The sequence below is a fragment of the Aquila chrysaetos genome, chromosome 5, assembly GCF_900496995.4.
Source record: "Aquila chrysaetos chrysaetos chromosome 5, bAquChr1.4, whole genome shotgun sequence".
Taxonomy (NCBI): Eukaryota; Metazoa; Chordata; class Aves; order Accipitriformes; family Accipitridae; genus Aquila; species Aquila chrysaetos.
In genome coordinates this window covers 73,880,689-73,906,664 of record NC_044008.1, presented here as the reverse complement: position 1 = coordinate 73,906,664, position 25,976 = coordinate 73,880,689, and the positions used below count along the sequence as shown (strand labels likewise).

Below are 25,976 nucleotides of genomic sequence, written 5' to 3'. Positions count from 1 at the left end.
AATTTTGAACAGGCTAAGCTCAGAGCTGGAGAAAAAGGATATTTCTTAGACTTCTTATTCAATACCTCTGTACAGAGACAAGACCTAAAGTATCAATATAAAAGTGTTTGTTTATTAAACATTTTAAAAGATAGACATAAATAGCACAGAGCAGCAGACCTTTGCATAGATTTTAAAGTCATGCAATAGTGCTGTAATCTACACTGGAACAACTCACAGTAACAGATATATTGACATTTAATTCATCTAAGTGAAACCAGATCTCCTTAAAACAAAACCAAAAAAAAAAAAAAAGAAAGAAGTTTGGCCCCTTAAGTTTGAGAAGACAGACTCTCAGAGTTGCTCCTTGATGAAGGCTGGTTGCCTGTTTCAGAGCCACAGGGCAGGTTAAAAGTGAACCAGCCCCCTGCTTACCACTCAGAGCAATTCCCAAAATCTGTAGAAAGCTGAAAATGTCTATTTTAATTTATTCGCACTGTATGCACTGCATGGTTTTAGCCAGGAACAAGCAGTGGAAACACTGAAATACCACGAGAAATGGAAAGTGCTGGCAACTTGAAACTCTTGATTTCGGGCCTCACTGCCATTCTTTGTCTCAGACAATTTGGCAGGGGTAAAACCTAAAACTGTTGACTCTCTTCCTCTTTTTAACCCTCAGCTCTCAGCAGCTCCTGTACCAGCGTGACCGGACACAGCACCATGCCCGCACCAGCCTCCCCTAGAGCAGATGTGGGAACAGCTGAAAAGATGTATTTTATATCCAGTCGTCTTCCTTTGGAAATCAGTAGCCAACCTATTCCTTACTTCAGCAGGCAGAATCCCCTGGGCTTTAATGCAAGTTAGCCGTGAGGCAACTGAATACAAGTGTTAGTGCTAATTATCATTTCCTCCTCCCTCCTCCCCTGACACACTGATGTCTGCGCCGACGCACAGTGAAGGTTAATTTCAATAGTTCTGCAGATGTGTGCAGTGGGATTTCTCCACACATTGAACCTTATGGATTACATTCAGCCTACAGAGGCACAGAAAAATTCTTCGAGGAACTTTTCCACCAGATCTTGTTGGCAGGGAACAGTAGAACAGTTTGTTGCAGCTCTTAATAGACATGATGTAATATCATAATGTATTCAACAATAGGTAAGTGGCAGGTCATGAACAATGATAGAATCAGATTAGATAATGCTGACCACTTCCATTTAACGGAGCCAACACCCTCGGCTCTGTTATTTGCCGCAATTCAGTGCTGTTATATCTCTTCTCAAAACACAACAGGTTATTAATAATGTAGGATTTTGGGGACAGGCAAGAGCTGATATTCTAAAAGGGTTCTTCTAGTCTCAGGGGCTGTTTCCTTTACGTCACATTGTGCAGTTCTGCTTCCTGAGGCAGAAAGCGTACTCCTTTTTTTCCTGTTTTCTGGAGTACATTGTAAACCAAATATCCAGGGAAGGGCACTGTGACATAAGAACACAGAGTCACTGTCTTTCCAGTTGTGCTCTTTATTCAAGTATGTCTGTAGAATAAGAAAGGTACAGATATGGGGCTGCACTTCTTGGGCCACTACAATTAGCTCCTGCAGTCCCATGTACTTTGGTGCTCCCTGGTCCTGCTGCTCTCTGTCTGTGCACACATAGCAAAAACAACTGAGAGAAGAAAAGGTTATGTGGTTTTAACCAAAGGGTTATGTGAAGATCAGAGAACCCCTTATATCGCCTGTGCAAGTTTTAATCCTGCCAATTCAAAAGGCTGCAGCTTTGACAATGGAAAGCTTTGTGTTGGTGTCAATGGAGTTTGGATCAGATGCCTTGCTATTGTATTTCATATAAGGAATAGAATAGAATAAAATAGAATCCCAAGTTAACAGCATGAGTGAGCTCTGTTCAACAGATGAGAGAAGTAAGATGTGAGTAGGAAGCCTGAGGATCTCTGATTTTTTTTTTTTTTTTAACGCTAGTAGAAGTTTCTCTAAGATACAGCTTGACACCAGTTATTAACTTCTAAGGGCTATCCAGGGCAGACAGGAACACTTGCAAGTTTCTGCTGATCTCAACTTTGGGCTACTGACCTCAGCAGGAATTCCACTATAATACTCAGAAGCTGTCTCATCTCACCTAATAAAATATCCCAAATGCCAATTAAATCACCAAAGCCTTTACATTTTCAAAGCTAAAGTAAGGTCAAACAGTGAAAATATCATTTTGCATTACTTCTTTGAGGAAATGGAAGGGAGAAGGAAAAAAAAAATCAAAATAAAACATGTAAATAAAATGAATCACATCCACTATGACCTAATTTTTTAGGAAATACCACAAAAAAACCTGCTGTCTCAGCTTACTAAACTGATTCCCAAATCAAAGAGGTTGAGATAAGTATTAGCTAAGGATCAAGTCAAACAATGTATCAGTGCTTTTTTTTAGGCAAAGCACCAGAAAATTCTGTGACTGACATTAACACACGCAGTCAGATAAACCAGGCAATCAAATACTACGCCTCAAGAAGTTAATTTGTCAATCATAACTAGGGTCAAGAATCACTATTTGCTTTTCTGAGCAGCTTTGTATGACTGCTTTCATTTGTGATGAAATCTCCTTTCATTTGTGAATATAGATACAGCAGAATTCCACCTCTGACATGCCTAAATATGATTTTCTCTCTAGTCTGGTAGAAGATATCATGTAGCTCCTATGACTAGAGCTGCTCAGCCAAGGCCCATAGTCCTACATGGCATCCCGAGTTTCAGGTTCTTCATCCAAACCAAAACACGCTTCCACATTTGTCGGGCTATATATGTCACCACTTTTTAAAAGCCTGTGAAATATATTAAATCATTTCAGAAGTCAGAGGCCTGATCCAAATCCTACTGAAGTCAGCAAAGGGGTTGTCTTTGATTTCTTGTTTTGGATCAGATCTAGCTGTTGGGTTTCTTAGTATCACCACAGGCAGTATTCATCATTGCTCTTCAAAATTGGCTTGGCTTGCTGGAATTACAGCAATACTTTCTAAGGAACAAGGGCTTTTTCAAACCTTCATTTTCTTTGGTTCACAGTCTTTGGCAGAATGTTGACTTTCCATATTGTTACTTAACTCCGCTGAGGTCTATAGGAAATTTAGGAATGGGATGCTTCTTTCAGAGATGGCTTTCAACACCTTGTAGAGCAGATGGCTGAACCTTTGCGTACACATCCTCATGAGCCTCTGTCTCAGCATGGCTGCATGTGATCTGGAAAGGCAGGTTACTCTGAGAACTCAGTAGCTGTTTTTTCAGAACTTATACTCAGCATGGTGTTGGCCACTCTTGTTTTCAACTGTCATTCTCTTCCCAAGTTCAGTGGTCTAATTTACTGTATGTTGCTGTTTTGCAAGTCAGATGATTAAAATAATGTAGAAGTGGAAAATCACGTGTATGTGCGTGTGTTTGGACCGTACATTTAAGAATTTTCCTTTTACCTTAGTGTGCGGGCTGCATAACTTCATTTCTGGTCTCTTGAAGCTGTCCCACAGCTTATTCCTGATCACCTGAGTGAGTTTCTGTACACAGCGATTACTATTTTAGGAAATACAAAGATAGGCAGAATCTCCTCTTAAACCTTGTCTCTTCTCCCCCAGCTTTAATACATCATTAGATAAGTTACTAATTCCTCTAAAGATAGGAACATTCATTCTGAATCAGAGTTGAGTTTCATTTGTGCCAGTGCCTACTCTTTAATGGTGGTCCACATCAAATATTTAATGGGGTAAACTTTGTTCATCATTTATGGCTCCATATACAAAGTTTCTCCTCTCCACTCTATCCAAAAACATGTGTAGCAGACAGATTCAGTGCTTAATTCTTAAGATCCTTCTCAATATTTGCACCAATACTAACTGTGACACCCTGATGAGTCATTACCCATATCAATATCTCATTCTCTGGAATATACCATGCTGTATCAGCGTTCTAATCCTTCTCTTTTTTCATGTCTTCTCACTGTCCTGCTTCTTAGAGTTGTCTTTTGGGCATATTCTGAATTCTCAAAGGTTATTGAGTGAATATAGCTTTTATTTTTGCTGTGCTCTTGCTTTCCACACTGTGCATATGGCATTCATTGCAACAGGCACTGAAAATGGCTTTCACAATCCGCCTTACACAGTTTAAAAAGATACTTTTCATGATGGTGAAAGCCTTAAATCTTGACCTTGTTTTATTTTTTATTTGATTTGTGTTGACTACTACTAACATTTTTAATGTAATTTCCTAAATATTTTCTTCTTTGGTTTTGTACCCATGTTTCAACCACTGTATGTCAAGCTTGCACTTGCCAAACTGGTTTGTCAGTAAATCCCAATGACTTCTTCCATGGGCTCCCCAAGGAATAGACCCTTCAATAGTAGGCAAGCAGTTTCTTCAGCTCCTGGAGGGCTTGACAGGAATCCCAGGCAAGGCATGTGGGATAAGGACAATCTAAGACCTAAGGCATTGGGTTTAAATCTAAGAAAAACATTCATGCATATGTTCAACTATAAGCACATAATAAGAATGAACATAAGACTGCTTCAAATCTTCCTGAGACTGCAGCCAGAGAGGTGGAATACTTGTTGAAGGCTTTACAATGAACCACTGGAGGAATGCAACAAACTGGTTTCTCAGCCCCATCATAATGAATTTATTCAATCAGCAAATCCCTTAGCTGTCTAAGGGAAAGTTAATACATTATTTTTTGTTCAAAATACCAAACTGTTTCCAAAAATGGCAGTGCTTATTTAAAAAAAAAAAAAAAAATTTGCCTTTAATAAAAAAAGTTAATTGGGGGAGGTGTTAATAGGACTTTTGTCTTCCAGTGATTTGCATAGAGTCTGTCTATGCCTCCCTCACTGCCCATGATCTGTGCCTCTGTGGTTGCCCTTTGCGTGGAATATTTTCACTCAGCAGCACTACTAACTGAACGAGCTACTTATGGGAGGTTCAGCTCATTTCAAGATGTTTGTGATGACCTGTTCAGTCAGCTGTGTTTTTCCTGTTTCACTTCTCAAAGGCAAACACTGTGAACAAGCGAGCAGATCTTATCAAGACAATGTTAACAAAAAGACATCAAATAAAAATCTGTTATATTACAAATGTCAACACTCACAAAAAAAGATATCTAAGCTACAGTAGAGTTGATTTTATTGCCAAAGCAATTCCCAAAGATTGTTTTGAGAAGAAACTTTTGTGTTTTTCCTTATAGGTGCTGTGGACCTGTGAAACAAATGTCTGTCTTGTTTATTACACATTAACTTTACAGGGGTGCTGTCATCAGAGACAGCAGCATGCCTAAATAGAATTTCACACTCTGGTTTGAAATTTCCTTTCACTGTCCCCCAATCCACTCCGAATTAGTTGGGAGTTACATAAATGATTGGTCAACAAAATTAAATTTAGAAGTGATATGCCCAGCCTAAGTGGGAGATGTTTTATCCTGTATTTTCCCTAGGTCATTTTTACTCCTGTTTTCACTGAGTAAAACTGATTAAGAGCATCACTTTCTCCTGCCACAAAGTCAGAGTCATTCAAAAGTCACACAAATCTGTAGGTGATTAATTAAACTGCAAATCACTATCAAGGCCTGACAAGCTGCGAATCACATGAGCTTGGACTGGTGGCATTCTTCCTCTGGAACATTTTGTATAGTGCTAAGCTGTATTCACTTCATAATGAAAAGATCTTCAGGGAATGAAGTCTGTGAAAAACATAAAGTGGTGTTTCCCACAGAAAAAGCAAGCCACACCACTTGGGTGTCTTAGTCTGGGAGCAACTGCAATGCTGATTACACTCAGGAGAGAAAGTACAGATTAAGGAGACTAAAAAGTAACCTAAAAGGTTCTGGAAGGAAGCCAGAAGTACTGTAACAAAGGGAAAGCAATCTGAAAACAATAATGTCCCAAAACATCCTGCAGAAAGAAGCAAGGATGAATCTCCAGTCCATATGAATGCTAGATAGATGAAGTTATCTCCCAGCTACTGCCAGCACAAACATCATTTACGGAGCTTGACAGCTGCACAGCAATTAGGAGAGGAGCTTGTGTTTACTCGTGTTTAAAGGCAGAAGCGGCAAGTGGGTTCCAGCAACATTATGACGCGTGTTGATAATTATGATATTATGCCATTGATTTGGTCTTCGGGTGTTTTTCAAATCAGGATTTCAGATCTCTTTGTTCTCCTGTGTAAAATTCAGCTTTGAGGTCATTCTTCGCCTTACACACCCTTGGCTGTTTATGAACACCCTCACAAACTCAAAGCCCGTTTCCCATTGAGGAAGACAAGAAACAGGTTGTGTCATTGTCTGGCTCAATTGTTCTTCATAACTACATAATAATTCCAAAGAGAGGAATACTTACTAGCTTGAAGTTTTATTGTTGTAAAAGCCTCATATCAACAATGAAAGGATATGCATGGTACCAGACAAATGATTGAGGAGAATCTGCTTTTCATATTAAAGGAAAATGAATGAGAATGACATCCATCTATTTGAAAGGAAAATTGGTAGAAGGTTCAATGGGGTGCCCACCTATAATGAATGTTAAGGGCCATTTCTGCTCTCTTGTCACCAAAACAGATGGCTCTAGACACCTATGTGTGACAGTGATCCCCTACTGACATCCCAAAGGATGCCAAGCCAAGCCTTTTAAGCTTTTAGCTTCAGGGCAGAGGGGCAGACCTTGGCACCCTAACCTGACATTTCCTTAAGGCTGCAGGAAACACATTCTCCTGTCCTGATCTTATGCATTGTTGCTCCTAGCTGTGGCGGCGTTTTATTAGTTTAGACAGCACTCTGGGATCTTTCAGAATGAAAGGATCATTATTGCAGAAGTTGGAAAAATGTCAGCAGAAGGGATGAAATACTGCCCCATGCCCTTGCCATGCTGAACAGGGAATCTTTTCTTCCAGTGTTAGTTTAGGACTTAATCCTGCAAGGTCTTGTCTGTCAGCAAATACAATCAGGTTTAAGAGCATGAATAACCATCCTAGAAATCACTGGAAACTATTTTGTTAGTGTAAAATTAAGCAAGTGCAGAAGTTCTGCAATAGACTTGGACCAGAGTACCCAGCACCCTGCAGAAATGAGCCTTTAGTTCTTAGAACCATTTATTGTGTCCAGAGCAGCCATTCATTAGGGCTTTGTGCAGAGAGGTTGAATTTCACTCACTTGGAAGATATTCTTTCTAACCCCCTGAGACACAGAGACTCTTTGGTTGATTTGGAAAACAAAATGATTAATGGCATTTTACAAGTTTTTCCACTAAACAGATTTCAGTTGAAGTCTGTCACAAGCTAAAGAATTTGCAGGAATAGTGTCAATCTGATGACATAGTGGCAATAAATCCTATTGTACTGGATTACGTTTTTACCCATTAAAATGCTTTGACCTATTGTCATCCAAGTAGAACCACATTCCACTGGCTGTTCAAAAGGTTCTGATTTCACTCTCGATTGTTACCGGGGAAACTGCACCTCAATCCAAAACTCTGCCGCACCAATCATTTAACTCAATTTGAATGGACTCATGTAGATAAAGCAAAGCACTAATTACTTATTCCCATTGAAAAAGTCTAAATCAAATCTTTCTGAGACCTGAATAACAGAAACTTATAGAAGTTGTTTGAGGGTTAGTTGGTTTTTTGTATGAGGCACCAATTGCCTCATTTCTTTGGGGAATAGCTAGCTGTGGCAACAAAATACCATGAAAAGATTAATATTCTTAGTCTATCCAAAGCAAGACTGCACTAGAAATCTCACCACAGGCCACTCCTGGAAAGAGTTCTCACTCAGTTGTGGAAAACTAAAAGGATTTTCATTAATAGTCAAACAGCTGGTTAAGGCTTGCGAGTGGAAATAGAAATATTTGAATTTTCCCATTGAGATTTCTGGTGGAAAGTAGGCTGTGTTTTATGGCATCTACTTTTATATGTATTAAGTGAATATCATCTCAGTTGTTCAGTTTTGTCTTAATATAATCTATCTTTGAGTGGGAGAATGCCAGTTAGAAAATGTGCATGTTCTCCCATAGCTGCTAAGGATCAACATTTCTTGGACAGCAAAATGGGCCATCTGGCCATGTCAGAAATCAGGTCAGTAAAGTCAGCTCGGGTCTGACCACTGCCAGCATGCAGGCTTGCAAAAAAACAACGAGGTGATGCTGGTACTGCAACACAGAATCAATGCCCTGATGTTGATGTACACAAAAGCAGGTGCCAAGTTGAAAACAGTTTGAGAGAAAATGTTTTAAAAAGAACTGGAGATCCTTTGTGTTCAAAGTTGCCTCAGGAATGGAGATGCCTTTAGTTCTTATACATGGAAAATTTCCAGTTAGTTTTGCTCTTCTAACCAGATGAGTCTTAATTTCACATCGCCTAGTGAATCCCTGTCTTGGTTTTCCTTGGGGGTGCAGGAAAACTTGTCTGAAAAATGGTTGTTCACTGAAATTGCCTCTTTTCAGTTTGTTTCCCAGGCTGTTGATTTTTATCAAATGTCAATTCTTAGATCTTCTCAGGCTAGTATTGACCTACTATCCTCTACCATGTTGACAGCAAAGAGAAACCAAAAATTCAATGCTTCCTCAGCTGAATCTTTCCACAGGAAATTAAGGGCTGAAACACTCTCCACTCTTCCAATTCTCCAATCCAGCGTGTCACCACAAATAACATTTGAGTATTTGAAGCATATTCTCCCCTGTCTGCACTCTTAAAACACGAATTTAACTGCTTTAAAAAGAGGAACCAGTGCTACTATCATGACTGCAAACTACAAAAAATGAACAGTTCCTTGTGAAAAGTAACACAATGGCTTCTTGGGTTACAGAATTGCTTCCTGCCAGACAGGACAGACAGCTAGTCTGCTTTTACAATGTAAGAAGAAAAGATGAAGAATCAAATGAAGGTCTTATCCCAATTTAAAAAGCAAACAGAAAATAAATCTGAGGTTGGTTTTGTTTGTTTGGCTTGTTTGTATTTGTCATATGGCATATTAATTGCACAATAGGTACTGGAAATGGATGTTCTGTTACCAAATATTCTCACCAAAAGCTCATGGTGAGAATATTGGGCAAGAAAGGTAACTAATAAAAGAAAGAATGGCAAGGCATCAGCCAATCTAGAGAATCTTAATCACATCGGAGAACACTGAGCGAGGTGAATTAGCAGTGTCCTGTTGAAAGGCAGAATCTTTCTCAGTAGGAAGTGTTTCTTTCCAAGAACTTTTTGATCTTTCCAAGAACTATTCAGAACCTTTACTGGAAGAAGGGTTTCTCAGATTGCAACCTTTTTGTCTGGTAAGACTTCCTTTGCAAAAGTTTGTTTCTTTAGAAACAGTTTCCTGAACAAATGACTGATACATCAGTACCTGCTCTTTCTGCCTCCAGAATGACAGATATAGAAATCTTGGTAAGAACTTCACTTGTATTTCTGACATTTCTTCCCTTCTGTTGCAGTGCTGAGTTGTTACAGCTACACTAATGAAGCCCATCTAAAATATGGATTGCCTGGACATTGCCTGAATTTAGCAAGTTTGCAGCTGGTTAACTCTGATTGATCAACTGACATTTGCTCAGCAGTGTTAAACCATTTATCAACATGTACTATAATCTTGCATTTGACAGTACATAGATCAATTGTCCGATCTCTAGGGAGCTTGGCTGACTTAGTAGCACCAATTTTGTTACATCAGTACATTCACACCCTTTCCAAAGCAGTAATGAAACAAGTGCATCAGAATGTTTGCTCCCATTTGAAAAATGCCCGTCAGCATTGTAGAATGTGGCATGTAGATGCCCCAAGTCTGCTTTGCATTCCTTTAAATCATGTAAACAAAAGGAAAGAAGAGAAGAGAAAGCAAAAAGAAGATGCACAAGTGCTGTGAGTCTTAGTGAAGTCTTCGCAGTTCATGAAAGCTAAAGAATTTTCCTCCTTTCCTTCTTTCAGTGACTAATTTCTCTTACTGTAACTAGCAGTAGGAGTGTTTATCCCCACCAGAACTGAAGCATTCGCTTCCTCTTCTCCATCTCCTATGGTGACTTGAAAAAGCACTTCCCTCTCCATTCTGGCTCTGGCAGGAAAGCTTATAATAATACTACAAAAACCACTATCTATAAAAGAATTTCTTTTGTGTATTAAAAGCTTATAGTCTCACTCTGTATCACCATCCCCAAGGGGAATGAGTCAGGGGTAATAAGAAACACCAGCTCAAAGTTCCCAGGAGACCACACTGCCAGAAGAAAGGAAACTGAAGTAACGCAAGGACATTGCAAACTTTTTTATAGGAATGGTCATATGGACAGACCACCTCACAGACCCCCCCTCTCTAATCTGGATCACCTCTGTCTTCTTCCCAGGCTCACAGCTCTGTTGTGGCCGCTGCCATGGGAGGAGAGCTTCAATCCAAAACTACGGCACAGGCACAAGTATTTGAGGAAGTTTAACAACAAGGAAGATGCAGAAGCCGGTATTATGTAACCAGACCCCTGGCAAGGGCATTGCAACCCATGCAGTGAGCAACACGACGATTGTATTGTCTGTCTTTGCCATCTTTCAACTTGTTCTGTCTGTTGGGTTAGTATTACTAGACAGGTTGTCTTAAGCAGGCACACCTTGGCAGTAGGAGTGAAAACCCTAAATATACAGCAAGGAAAGGAAATCCTGTCCAGCAGTTTGCCTTCTATATGACTTTCCCAGACCCTCATCTTACTTAGAAAGATATTACAGTGTTTTCAGTACAGTTTAAAATGTTTGTTCGGGATTTAGAAATATAGAAATAGGGGTACCTCTAACGTGGATGAACATAATTCTTCCTTTCTTACATTTGTTTGCGGATTTTCATGGCATACTAGGGGTCAGAATCTCTCAGCAGACTCCTTGCACATATACATTTGTGCACAGCTACACATTCACACAGGTCCTCACGCACAGACACTCAGATCTAACAAAACTGTGTCCATTCTTGTATTTCAGGCCTTCACCACTAGGCCCCCTCTACCACTATTGTTCCAACAAACTGGTTGCCCAGACCAGACTCATAAGGCAAGCTCTGGGGCAGAATGATTCTTCTGACTCACACTCATTTCAGCCAAAATTTCTCACAGTCTGTAACCTTCAATTTCCTCTGGTATGAGCTGAAAGTGCCTCTGCTGGTCTGCCCTCCTAACTCAAGAATTCATGCGGGCAGTTTTGCTGCACCTTAGCTTTGTTCCTCCTCTGGTAATGACAAGTTGGATAAACCCCACCAGAAACGGACAGACAGGAATGGAGGAACGTAGGACTGCCAAACTGGATCGGACCCACAGTCTGTCTAGTCTTGTATCCTGTCTCCACCAGTAGCTAATACCAAATGCTCCAGGAGAAGGTGTAAGAGCCCTGCAGTAGGCAGCCTTGGAAGAATTTCCCTCCTCTAACAAGTTCTTATCCTGATCTTCAGTAATTAGAGGCTGGCTTCAGCCCTGAAATTACACAGCTTAATATCCTTCCCAAACATGTATTCATACAAGCACTAAACCTCTGCCTCTTTTTAATATTCAAATGAACACAAACTCTCCTTCTGAATTTCAGAGAGAGAAACTGTGTTTCCAAACAACTAACAAGCTGCCAGGTTACATGCAAAACACACTTCCAGTTGAACAAGATAAACAGTTTATTCTCATACAGGTTGTTTAGTTAGTTTAAAACTCTGTAAGGTAACAGAATTTCTGTTTACATGTACACACACAGAGACAAGCATAATCAAGGAAATGAGAAATGGACTTTACCTTAAAGTCTTCTGAGATCTGACAGAATCTCTGCTTCACTCCCTCCTTTCTTTTTCTCTGTCTCTCTCCCTCTCTCTTGCATGGCTGGACTGACAGGTTGGCAGAGCTGAGAACGACAGGTTGGGTTTGTTTTTTTAGGCACAACTCCTCCCCCTCTCAAAGAGAGAAAAAAATGCAAGACTGTTTGGGAAAAGTTCACAGAAAATCCCATCCTTTCAGCACATTAGAACTGACAAGAAATACACTACATTTGGGAGCCCAGCAGTTTTCCAGGTTTTTTTCTCAAAAAGTCTCAACGACTACTTTGCAATAAGTATGAAGCAACTAGAGGATTTACACCAGGAACTAATTTGAACCCAAACCTTTCCTATTTCTCTGACAACTGATACAACAGGTAATTATAGCCCCTTTAAGGCAGCCTTGACAAGAGGATTTTTGTAGAAGTGGAAAGGGCTTTTTGCATGCAGCACAAATTATCTTTGGGCCTTGGATTTCATCCTTGCATCCCACCACCACTATGTATAATAAAAGTCACCGGTAAGTGTCTGAAGTCCTCATCTTTCCCCCAGAACCCTCTGCTGTTGCTAACCTGCCCGCACTCACAGCAGAAAGCAGGTTACATTAAACTCTTGTGCTACTCCATCCTCTGACTTGGTTGCGCAGAGACCAGCTCGCCTTCTGTCACTGTCACCTGAAATGTGATAGTAATCCCAGGGAGCTGGGAGGGATCTTTAGCAGGCCACACTGGCCACAAAAAAGAGGTCAGTGTAAAAAGAGGAGTATGCAGTACAGAGCAATACTATCGGTTGTGTGCTTCCACAGCCTTCCCAGGTGTTCTGGCTCACCAAGACAAAATACAATCCTGGAAACTCCTGCTACTACAAAGTTTTTTAACTCAGCCCATTCGAGAGTGTCACATACAAGATGCAGACAGTAATCTTATCCTGAGCCTATCAACAAGGTCTTCAGATTAGGGATGAACTCTGCCTGCTCCCACTTCTGTGCACCTCTGCTGCTTGTGCCTGTGCCCACCTGGCCACGGAGCTTTGCTTCTGGGGACTCATGGGCAGAAATATTTGTTAATAAATGCTGAGAAAGAGAAGCCAAGAGGTTGGCGGCTGGTGATGGAATAGCTTCTACACTCCCACTTTCCTGCAATCTATCAAAAGAATTGACAGGCAAGTCTCTTTTGTGCTCTAATACTTTTCCTAAAATGGCAGTTTGAGCACAAATCTGCAATTTCTATGGCTTGTTCTCTGCGGAGTAGCTGTCTCTCCTTACCCCACTGTTTCAAGCAAGCATACAGTAGTCTAATGACAGTCATCTGCATAAATTTGCATGACAGACTCCTTGAATAGAATCCATATCTCCTCTGGGTCAGATTTGCAGCAGGTTTATAACAATGAAGTTTCAGAGACTTCATTTACCTGTGTCACTATGGCTGGCATTACAGTATTTAGTATGCTAATAAGCAACAGCTCCGCAAAAGCGTAAGTGTTCCAAAACCTTTGGGAAAAAAACAGCCAGTTTAATTTAACATTATGGTGAACTAGATTAGAGGTGAATTCAATGGGTATCACACAAAATAAATATGACATCATATACAATAATGTCCAGTTCCACCTCTTGCTAGCTCAGCTTTTTCTCTTATACCAGGGGAGGGCCATGTCCCTCTATTCCAGGACCGTCTTCCATTCCTCCCTAGTCTCCTGCAGAATGCATTTTCCTTCTGTCTCTTCTGTCAGGCAACTGTTCTCAATCGTGTTCAGCTCCCTACTTAAGATTTCCACAGAGATAACACAAATGCTCAGAAATCTTTCCTGCCAGTGGAACAAGTTAACTGAACCCAGACAAAACTGGCCAGGGCCAGCACCAAAGTTCAGTGATAATGAATCATGGCTGAATGCACCGGTGCCTGCTGAGTGCCTCTATGAAGTGAGAAACTGTTCTTAAGGTTACAGCATGGTAACAGTCTTCATGTTTCTGCCTTAATTTCTAATACTGATGCGAAGGGGATAAGAATGTATTAGCATTAAGTGTGTGCCAGTCTCAGCATTACTGTATCAAAGGTAGATTTACTAGCAGAGAGATCCAGCTGTAGCTTGCTTTGGCACTGATATATAAGTCTTCTCAGTCCTCCCTCCTCAGCACTATGAGGCTGGAGATCCAGACCCTTCTAGAGACTCGCAACTTGCAGAATCCTTAAGAAGGCAGGGTAGATCCAAAGGGGTTTATTCTCTCTGCTGACCCGTTAAGTGCCCCAAAACCAAAGAGCCAGGAACTAAAACATGCCCCGTACAGCACTCCTGCTTGACCTCTGGCATATTGACGCCACATGGGCCGGCTGGCCTGTGGGCTCCTGGAAGAGGAGAGAAGCTGAGCAGCATTCCAAGAAAGGAAAATGTGCCAATCTCCAGCTATAGCTTCCTGCTCAGTCCCAGTCCAACCCTGTGATGCAAGCCTGGACCGTGACATGTGTTTGTGTGGCCAGGCTGTGTCCACCCCAGGAGCTAAGGGTCCATACGAGCCAAGAGCTGGCCCATAGTTCTTACCAAACAGAGTTGCTATAAGAGCTTAAAATCAGTCAATAAAGGCACTTCAATTAAGTACAAGAGTGAGGTCAGATTTCTTGTTTTTCCTGTTTAACTAGCAAGTTTCAGGACAGTCTAATAATGAACCCTCAGAGCACAGCTTATTACAGCATCAGAAAGGTTGCAAAATTGCATACAACTTTGGTTTATTATACTCAATTAGTTACACTCCCTTAAAAAAAAAAAAAAAAAAAAAGATGAAGGAACATGTCTCATAATGTAGGAACTTAATCCAAAATGTCTTGATGCCAATGACAAGATTCCCATGGCTTTCAATCAACTATGGATCCATACAGCTAATAAAAATCTGGGATTTTCACATATTGCTACTGGTGTTAGACTAGTGTTTCCCATTGATTTGCAATCGGATTCTGTATGCCCTGCTCCCCTGTCCTGCTTTGAAAACATCTGCCTCAATGCATACAAACAGTCCTTTGTCTTTGCAAGTTTCTTGGGCAGCTATAGCTGAGCAGATACCAGTCACACTGGAGCCATCTATGTATTGCAAAGGGGGAAAAGGAAAAAGAAAAAAAACACATTTTGATTCCCAGCTTTTAGTCTTTGGGAGAGTGGATCTCTCAAGCAACCTTGCGGTGGTCTCTGATCTACATCCATTATCTCAAACTCCAGCAACAATGTGCATAATCCAGGCTGCCTTTTTTGAACCGGCTGAGTCTGTTGCTACATTTCCACTCATTCAAAGTTCTAACTCTCTTTTTACTACCTATAAACTGCAGGTGCTTAAAGTTTGATAGCGAGGTGAGAAGCCCCCTGCAGAGAAGAGCAGCAAATGGGACAAGGTATGCTATCTTCAGTGCTTACAGATTGGTGGTCCCATGAAAATCAGGACAAAAGTTCCTGTTAACTTAGAGGGTGCAGATAAACCATGTGGATGTCACAGACCCTCTGGCATGTCTGAGAGGACATTCAGACTATTGGGAGCTACAGAAGGACTCTAGCCCTTTTACATGTGCTATTGCACAGGGAGAATATTTCAGTCTGGGGACTGAATAATTCACCAAGAAATCAGCTGGCCAGTGTGGAAATAATTTTAAATGAACTGAGCCCTTAGGTATTACATTAACTGGATCTCTAGGGAAGGATGTGGATTATTGCAGCTGAATAGAGCCCTTATTTATCAGATGGAAAAGGTTAATGTCATTTCCTTTCCTTTCCTCCATGGTTTTTCTTACCACATCACCATTTATGGATAGCATGAGGTGCAGACAGTGTAAGAACATGTGCTTGATTGTTTAAATGACCAGAGCTGTTACTTTAATGGGGGGGAGGGGGGTAAGAAATTAAGATTTCTTCTGGTTTCCTGGGGGGAATTACAGGGCTAGGAAACATAAAACACTGAAGAAAGGAAATGGGCTTGTGGAGCACCTGGTCTTTGATTTGACATCCAAGAGTACCTAACTGAATGAGGGAATTTTTGCATTCTCATCTACTGTGTGTGCATAATAAGAACCAGGATCAAACTAATCTAATATCCTTATTTCATACTTTATAAAGAAAGAGTGCATTAAGAAAGGTCATTTTTTTTACTCCTTAATGAAGTTTAAATACAGTTAAATTAAGTTCTACTAATAAAGAGTCTATGTTTTTTTCTAATCTGCCTCTGGAGTCTCAATAGCTGTTGACCTAAAGATAAATATCAGAGCAGTTCAGCTATCTATTATATGCTTTACTAATGATGTCAACAAGGCATTTCTAATACCAGCTATGGAGACAATTTCCATGGCAATAAGACTGAGAGCAGTGAAAGCTTTTGTGGTAAAAGACTCAAGAGACCTAAGTTTATTTCCCTGTCTCTAACACAGTATATCCTTAGGTAAGCCACTTAGGGATATCTTCCTAGTGCAGTAGCAAAGATGGACCTAAACCACACTGTCTTGTATCAAAGTTCAAGAAAAGGATGATCACTTTTCACCATTTGGGAATTCAAGGATGCCAAGACCTGGGTCCCTGTATGAGTCAATGAAAAAAGATGAGTATGGCACATGTGTTAGGCTTCTGAGTACGGCACTTGTGTTAGGCTTCTGAGTACAGCCCACCCTTCTTCTCAGTGTCTAGAGGTATTCAGATCGCTCAGCATTGGTGTCATGCATATTTCTCCTTGCCATACCATAGATAATATATGGCTTGAGTTCCTCACCACCCTCTTGTTTCCAGAGCCATCAGCAGAACTTAACGCCACGCTAGGCCCCATAAGAAGACATCTGAATACAGCTGTTGGTCTCTCTGACTACACAGAACTACAAGATGTGAAATTGCCTCCTAGCTTCGAGGTCCAGCTGCTTCCCTGCCCCTGAATCCAACTTCATGTTGGAGCAAAACTCAGGCACACACCTTTCCTCTCTCCACTTCCCACTATCCATGGAAACAAACCCAGGCTGAAGGGATGATGAGGGTCAGGACCTCTGTGTATATGCTGGATGATTCTGAGGTAACCTTTCTGGCCCCAGCTTGCCATCTGTGAAACTGAGTCAGTAGCATTACCTTACCTTGCAAAGGTTTCTTGAGGACAAAAAATTAATATCTGGGGGCACTGCGGCAGGGATAGCTAATTCCAGCTCTGAATGAAATGAGGAGAAAGATGCCCATTGACTTATATGGGATTTAGAATGAGCCCTTATTCATTTTACATTAGCTACTGAACAGCCATTTGAGGATAGCAGTGAATAACTATTAATACTTGTGCAGTTAAACAATCAGCATGTAAGTTATAATGGAGTAAATTAATGTATATATCTAAGGTAACCACACTGTGACTACAGAGTTGGCTTCATGAAGTGAGTATTTGCGGAATATGAAAAGAAGCACATGTAAAAACTGAGTGCATCTGTTCTGATTTTTTTTTCTTGGCCATAAAGGAACAGCTTTCCTGGACAACCAAGCAGCAAGATACTACAGCAAATAGTCTTTCACATAAAGCCAACCTTGACTTTGTTATAATTGCTATGTAAATATAATCCCACTCATCAATTAAATGCTACTCTCCTGGGCTGGAACATTATACATGTTCATTGAGATGGAATCCCTGTCAATTCAGTTTGCTAACTCAGTATTCATGTGCATTAGCCTTGGAAAAGAGAATGTGATTGCTTGAATAAATTCAGCCACTACCTTCTGCATCCCTGTATCAGTTGACACGCGTCAGTCTGACTGTAATATGGCTTCAGAAATATGTTGCCATGGAAATCCTAAATATTCAGTTCTTGGCAGGGCAATTCAAATGGGATACTTGATAAATAGAAATAGCCCAGGCCTTGCCAACCGCATAGCTAACCCCTTGGTCTTAGGATGTTACTGAGAATCAGGAAGTCATTTTTTTCCAAAGTACTTGAAGAAAAAAAGTCTTAATTTTCACTAACATTTGTACTTCCAGGTTCCAGATTCCTTAGTGAGTCAGGAAATCTTCCTCAGAACTTCCCATTGCATAAGTACAGTCTCTCCAGTGGGGTTACATTATTTTTTGAGCTGTCTGGATCCAGCCAGTTCCACAGGCCAGAGGGTAATTGTTAATGGTCTCTGACTGCTTAGGTATTGCTACTCAGCAGTAGCCCTTGCACTCAGGATGACCTATGCTTTCTGTCCCTGTACACCACCCACATGGGGCCAGCCGGTGTCTGACCCCTTGTTTTATGGTTATTGTTCTGTGTGACTGAACATTCTTAATAATTCAGCACAGTTCTATAGCTTTGCTGTTTCCTAAGCATAGTTGCAAACTTTACAACCCAAAATACAACCCATAAATAGACTTCCCTCTCGGGCAGAATCCAGCAGCTGTTTAACAACATACAACATCCCCCTGCAGCAGTTTAGCACAAGAAGTAATGTGTGTCATAGCTAATTAAGCTGTAGGCAATTCAGGCTGGAGACCAATTCTTTGCTCTGTGTTGGTGAAGCAGCACAACAGACCATTACTGGGCGCATTAAGTACTACTGTAATGTTTAAAATCCCAGTAATTGTTACTGGGGAGGAGAAATTAAGTTCCACGGAGCATAGTGGACATCGTCCGTAGACATTGTGGTGTTGGAGCGTGTCCAAAGAAGAGCAATGAAGCCGGTGAAGAGTCTAGAGAACAAGTCCTATGAGAGGCAGGTGAGGGAACTGGGGTTGTTTAGTCTGGAGAAAGGAGGCTGAGGGGAGCCCTTATCGCTCTCTACAACTGCCTGAAAGGAGGTTGTAGTGAGGTGCGTGTCGGTCTCTTTTCCTAAGCAACAAGTGATAGGACGAGAGGAAATGGCCTCAAGTTGCACCAGGGGAGGTTTAGATTGGATATCAGGAAATATTTCATCACCGAAAGGGTTGTCAAGCATTGGAACAGGCTGCCCAGGGAAGTGGTTGAGTCACCATCCCCGGAGGTATTTAAAAGAGGTCTAGATGCGGCACTTAGGGACACGGTTTAGCAGCGGACTTGGCAGCGCCAGGTTTACGGTTGGACTCGATGGTCTTGAAGGTCTTTTCCAACCTAAATAATTCTCCGACTCTGTGATTCGACAGTCCAGCAAGCTTTGGGGCAGGAACACCGTTTTTTGAGCAACTTCTCTGGCCGAAAGTGCTGCAGAAGCGCTTTGACACCGCCTCCCTTTTCGCTTCCCGTTCGTTCAACGACTGGAAAACTTCAGGAGCGGTGCCGAGAGGGACAGAAAGCTTCTTGGCAGGGGAGCGAGCGGAGGGCGGCGGGCCGGGGGCGGGCGCGGGGGTGGGCGCTATCCCTTCAGCACCACGGCCGGCGGCGGCGGAGCCGGCCCCGGTTCCTCGCAGGGGGTGGGATTCCCTCCGGGAGGGAACGAGGTGGGTGAGAAACTAGCCCCAAGGACGTTCAGGAAGGTTTCTCGGTCTCCTCGGTTGTCTTAGTTCAAACTGTTGCAGCTCTGATGTCGTGGTTTAACCCCAGGCAGCAACTAAGCATCGCGCAGCCGCTCGCTTGTTCCCCCCCCCGCAACCCGGTGGGATTGGGGAGAGAATCGGGAAAAGAAGTAAAACCCGTGGGTTGAGATAAGAACGGTTTAATAGAACAGAAAAGAAGAAACTAATAATGATAATGATGACACTAATAAAATGACAACGGCAATAATGAAAGGATTGGAATGTACAAATGATGCGCAGTGCAATTGCTCACCACCCGCCGACCGGCACCCAGCTAGTCCCCCAGCGGCGATTCCCCACCCCCCATTCCCAGTTCCTGTACTAGATGGGACGTCACACGGTATGGAATACCCTGTTGGCCAGTTTGGGTGAGGTGCCCTGGCTGTGTCCTGTGCCAACTTCTTGTGCCCCTCCAGCTTTCTCGCTGGCTGGGGATGAGAAGCTGAAAAATCCTTGACTTTAGTCTAAACACTACTAGCAGCAACTGAAAACATCAGTGTGTTATCGACATTCTTCACATACTGAACTCAAAACATAGCACCATACTAGAAAGACAGTTAACTCTATCCCAGCTGAAACCAGGACATCTGATCTCAAGATCTGCCGTACAGCATTGCCTGCTCGGACTGAGTGGGATTTTCTCATTCTTCGGCGGCGGGGAGGAAAGAAAAGAAGAAAATGCCTTGCTCTCGGTTTAGGTTTCATGTGATTTTGTACTGGAAAACAAATTAACCTGAGAGGATTTTCTGAAGTTGAGCTAGGAACAAAAGACAAGGTGAAAGTGTCTGAATGTTGAAAATGCACCAAAGTCCCAAACTAGTGAATCCTTTTTCTGAATGTAGTCTTACTAAGACCTTTCATCAGCACTAAAAGAACAGAGAGAACAGGTGCTTTTTTTCTGAGTTAAAAGAAAAGATTATCTAAAAACTACTTTCAGTAAAATATTGATTGTGCTTTCTCCTCATCTCAAAAAATGTTTCTGTACATGGAATTATGCCAGAAGAAAACTAAGCAACCATGCAATCTGTGGATCTGAGCTGGCAATTTAGATAAAACTATCATTTGGATTAATGAATGTTAGAACTTCATTTCTCTAAGACATACATCTCTGCCATTATCTTGAACACTAGGGATTTCATTTTCGGATAAGACTGTTTCATACTCCACAATTGCAAAATAATCTGCCTACCAACTAAATAAACTCAGTTCATTGCATGCTTGTTCACTGCTTCAAGTTCGGTCTGGAGGGAGGAAACAGCTGTCTTTAGAACTGAGCAAATACCTGGGAATTTAATAGCCCCCCATGACACCAAAAATATTTAGTACACTTATTTTCAGGAGAGAATTTTTCCATCAAAGACAGAGAATTTTCAGTTTCTGTTCAAAATCAGGACCTCCATAGTATCCCAGTTTTCTGTGTTATATATTTAAAACATATTCATAGCTGGCCAGAAGAAATTTTGAAAAGAAATGCTCCTGCTTCTATTGAGAGAGGAAATTTCTAAACACTGGTGGAAAAGGTTACTTCAAGGACTGGATTTCTCTTCCTCCAATAGAGATCGTCATTTACATTTGGCAACTTTCATGCCTCTGTGCTGAACAAAGCAAAGAATTGTGCAGAGCAGATTAAGAATAAAAAAAAAAATCTGCATCGAGAAGGACTGTGAAACAGGAGTAGGAAAATATTCTTGTCAGACAAACCCCTCTCACATCATGTACACATACAAGCTAAACATTTCAGATACAACCATCCAATCTTTCTGCACATTACAAAGCACAATTGTTAAGATCTATAACATACGATATTGCAGAACATGGACTGCACCCGTGTTGTATATTCTGTAAATTGCAGTGGCTTTCAAAAGCGTGTGAAATAATCTTATCTGCAGTCACTGGTTTGTACATTATTTATTTTGTGTTTCAAAATACAAGAATGATATAATGCTTTGTTGGCTTACTGGTGGAAATTGATTTGGGTTCTCAAATGAAGTGTGGTAAAAGTCTAAGGTGCCCTTACTGAATGCTTGCTCCTTATGTTTGAACCAGAAACACTATCTTCTTGACCAGGTGTTATCAATCACAGTCTGTGTGCTTCATTCCAATTGCTATAAAAAGTAAACAGATACAGCTCACATTGCAGAATCTACCTGTCCTTCCCCAGCATCTATTACTTTTCCTGCCTTCCACCACCCCGGAATTTTCTTAGGTGCTTCATCCTTTGACTCAAATGAGGAATGGTACTATATGACTTCTTAAAAGATTTTTTTTTCAAAGCTGAGAGATCCTACGCAGCTCTGACAGCGTAGCAAGAACTGAATTGCCAGCAGAGGGGGAGAGTTAGAGAGACGTTGTGATTTGATCTAACATCCACTGAAGCCAGGGGAAGTGTTCTCACTGACCGTGTAAATAAAAAGAAGGAAAAACCTTCCACTAGATACGTTTGTGTGCTGTTTTCTCCAATTCACATTTTCTAGTCCTATCCATAACACCAAGTTTTCCTTTCTGTTTAAAAGAGTGTTCACCACTTTTTCAGTGCAATAAAAAAAAGCTCTGGAAAATGCAAGGCCCCATATGGTCTCATGAATAATGATTAAGATGAAAAAAAATCCTCCTTGACCAGAACGAAAAGGCACTGAGCAGCTTTAAGCAGAGAATGCCGTATGCCAACCCCTCATGCCCCTAATAAATCTGCGTTTGATCGTGCGCTGTAAGACCTTAAGCACATTGTAGAAATGGGGCAAATCCTCTTTTGGAATTTACTGACTTAAAAAAATGAAAAGCAACATAATTCCATTTATTTTAACATCATTAGATTCTGAAAAAGAAACCCTGATCATATCATGGAATAGTGTTATTGTTATTTCTATGATTGCGACTGCATTTTAACACTTGACACCACACATTGCTGCTAGCCAATTGAGTCTTTTGCTGTGAAGTTATACAGGAGCTGAGAAGCATGTTAAGAGCTGGAGTGAGGCACAAAAAGCAGTTACTGCTTTGTACTTTTTTCCCCAAGAAAGTCTAATCTATTTATTGTCAGAATAATGCCACTGAGCCTGGATGGGGCAGTGGTGCTAGAAAATTATGCTTTTCTGCTTTCTGTTGTATGTCTCTGAAGCATGACAAGGTGGTATCCTACCTATCCTATCCTATCCTTTAGTATCTCCAGAATGTTTTCAGAACTGGCTCCTAGCATTGCACTAAAAAAAAAAACCAACAAAACAACCAACCAAAAAAACAACCAACCAAAAAAACAAAACTAAAAACCAACCAACCAATGAAGCAAAACCCCTACAGGGCTCAAAGTCCTGTTGTGCTGGGATTCTTGCTGCTGGCTCTGTCACACCAGCAGAGCCAAAAGTTAACTCAGGCACAAGGACCTTGTCCACTTTTAATACAGGCAATATAGAATTTAGACACTTCTCATTTCCCACCTTCTCCTCTGGAACAGCCCTCAAGTAAGTTCCTTATCCACTTTTTTCTTTAACCTCTTCAGTTCTGAAGCTGAGTTGAGGCAGCTCTGTTGGCCTAAGCAATTAGCCAGGAGAAAGCAATGAGCCAGGAGAAAGCAATGAAGATCTCCCCTGGTTCCTTTCTGATGTGTGTTTGCTTTCACCAACAGCCCTTTAACTCACCAGTGTCCTTTAAGTCCTATGAGAATTCCAGTTCTCACTGGTCCATTGGCTCCTTGGCTCTTTGTCAAGCCCTTCATCTTCAAAGCACTCCATCCCCTTTTGATGCCAGGGTCTTTATTTGCATTTCATAGCACCCAGAACAAGCTACGCAAATACGTTTAAAGTCCAACATATGCTTTGTAGAATTGCCAGACTGGAAAAAAAAAAATGCTCAGGAAATGGAGAAACCCGTGGACCCTTAACAAACATTAAACTCCTGAGAAAAAAGAAGGCAAATTCATCCTCTGAAGACCTAGGTCACCTTTGAACAGACACAAGGTTCTTTATCAACTTGCCAATTCTCCCATTCTTTTAGAGCACAGATTTATGTTTTGTTTGCTTGTTTGTCTCTTAATCTTTGAGTAAATTGTAAAATCTGAATTTGGCCATTGTAGAAACAGGTTCAAAGCTCCACAAGTGACTTCCCACTTACTTCATAACCAAGGTGTCAGTCTCTTGAAATTCATGCAACGCCTCATTTACTTTTTCTATCTTATGATTCAGATTTTCATAGTCACTCGGGCCTGTTTTCTGACATCCTTCCAATACATACTAATTTATTTCACCAATACTCCCATTCATTTCAGTATTCTTCAGTTCGAGTAAAGTGACAGAATCTAGCTATATGTGATAGATGTTTTGGAAATATCTATTAGCCACATTATCATCCCTGCATCATCCCTTGCTTATGGTGCCAATGATATTTAGGGCTAAATAAACAGCTAGATCTGATCAAAACATGGAATAGCAGAGTCGTCTTCCTAATCTAATAGGCTTACAAGAATCAGAGATGTATGAACTACTCCCAAACAGCTATTTATAGTTTCTTTTCAGAAACTATGAAGATGGTGTGTCTTACACCAGATTCCAAAGTATTTACAGGTCAAATACTTTGATTGCCAATACAGCTCAAAGATAATGTAAAGGAACTGTTTTACTCTGAGGGCAGGGCATACCATGTTGCAAATGCTGCTTTAATATAAATCAAAACGCAAACAGTGCAGCTGCAGTGCCTTTAGAAATCTCCTCCCCAGCAGCACTCAATAGTTTTGGACCTGCTTATCCTCACAAGGCAGCACACACGCAGAAGTACAGAGAGGAGATTGCACCTGCGTCTTCTTAAAGAACATATTGGGGCTGAGACATTGTCTGCGTAGATGGAGATCACACCTGACTTACAGGATTTACTCACAGAGTAAAATGGTATTCTGAGCAGCTGGAAACAGGAACAATTTGGTTCTTCTTTTACTGAAGTTTGTAAAACCCATTTCTATTAAAATGTTATTGTTTCTAAAAATGTATTATATTTATCTAATATGTAATTATACAACACAATCAACAGCTACTTTTTTAATGTCTTTAAGCACTTGTTTTAACTTCCACTCTTGATCTTCACTCAGATTTCCTTTGATGCATCACTATGGCTAAAGTTCAATTATATCATTTCCCATGTAAATTTATGTCACAGCAAATAAAATAAAAAAAAAGAGCTGAGCAAGTGAATCCTCATCTTTGCAAACCAATTTTGAGCCACTCCATAGCATACACAGATATTTAACATTATTTTAAAACAAGCATTCACACCGTATTGACACAGTAAGCAGAGCAATTGTGGTACAAGTGTTCTAGTCATTTCTGTACTGTGCTGATGGGTGCCTGCCTCACCAAGAAGCTTTCTTCTAGAATTCACAGCTTACCCGAGAGAAGCGAAAAAAATCAAGGGTGCAGGATGAAAGCAAAACAAATGGTACACCTGGTTTGTGTGAGCTTAGTGAAAGGACTGATGTAAATTCAGATCTTCATAGTGCAGTCATGCCTCTCCACAGGGAGAAGAGGCAGACCCTTTCAGACTTGAGCAGTACAGAAAACAATTAGGAGGAAAACAACAGTTAAAAAGATCAAGGCTATTGCTGTGAAGAAAAAAATGATGGAAAGCAGTGTGTGTGTACCGGTGAGTATGTGAATGTCTGAACAGATTCACCATGCATACTCTTATACTATGTACGTAGATACTTTTTCGGTTCGTGTCAAATTAGGATGAAATTAGCTGGATGTATCTAGTGATCTAGTTTAAAAAAGACACAATTAAACAATGCTTGCTATTGACGGGTTGTTCTGCCCTACCAGAAATGCAGAACACAGAAATGTGCAACTGCTTTCCCATGTAGAGGTATGGAAACAATACAAAAGGTACTTTACCTTTGCTCATGCCTCCATGAGGAAGTTATTTCAAGGGTCCTTTGTTTCTTGTGTGCCAGCAGCTGTGCAACTGTAAAGAAAAACAGGGGTTGGGTTAATAATAAAGGAAGGTACAAGCCGTAGACTCCAAAGACTCAAGTTAAACATTTACTCCAGTTTGTTCTTGTGAGCAAACTCAGAGGGTCTGCTTTGCTAACTGCTGGCATCTTGAGAAACAGGTGACAGCCAATCTGCTGCTCGCCCAGCGACTCCCTGTCTGCAGCTCCGACACACACCGCAGAAAGCTGGTTACCTGTGCACATCTAGGCTAGGATTTAAAAAACAAGGAGGAGGAAATTCTCCCATGTAAGAAAAGCCCTTCACCATTCAAATGGTACTTCAAATATTTACACATGGGATTGGATTTGGAATTACCCACTGATATACAACTAGAATAAACAGGTTCGAGTTTATACTTACATTCCAATTTATTCATTCAGTTACTATTCTACAGAAAGTCTTTTGTTTCTATATTAGCATGAGGCTAAGGTAAAGACTTCCAGTCTACACAAGAAGCGCAATCTCCTTTTCTATCCGAGCCACAGAGCAGGTAGCATTACGTGTCAGTTCCTGCTAGGCAGATACCTGGAAAGTGGTGAGAACCAGGGTGGAGCGCAGCCTTCGTCCCTGCCCAGAAGCTCTGCTGCTTCAGGACCTTTCTGAAAGTGTACTAGCTACTGCTTTTCACTTTTCACAACATTACATTCAGGCTATTCATTTAGGCACTTGAAGACGTATTTAGGCACTTCAAGATTAAGTTAGGCCATCTGAATTTCTAGGTATGGTTCTGTACCATGCAAGGTCAGGAGCAGACCAGAATGCAATCCCTGCACGAAGACCCTGT

General features: G+C 41.1%; 1 protein-coding gene across 3 annotated transcripts in view; it reads right to left on the bottom strand.

Moving 5' to 3' along the window:
- Window positions 1-25,180, bottom strand: part of KCNJ16 (potassium inwardly rectifying channel subfamily J member 16) — a 35,422-nt gene extending 10,242 nt beyond the window's left edge. The window contains exons 1-2 of one of the 3 annotated variants that reach the window (XM_030016241.2): window positions 25,094-25,180; window positions 11,751-11,856 (exon numbers count right to left, since the gene is read on the bottom strand). The gene's annotated coding sequence lies outside the window, so the exon portion shown is untranslated. Of the gene's footprint in view, window positions 1-11,750; window positions 11,904-25,093 lie in introns of all 3 variants that reach the window. The other 2 variants (XM_041123924.1, XM_041123925.1) reach the window with 2 other exon arrangements.
- Between the last annotated feature and the right edge of the window lie 796 nt (window positions 25,181-25,976).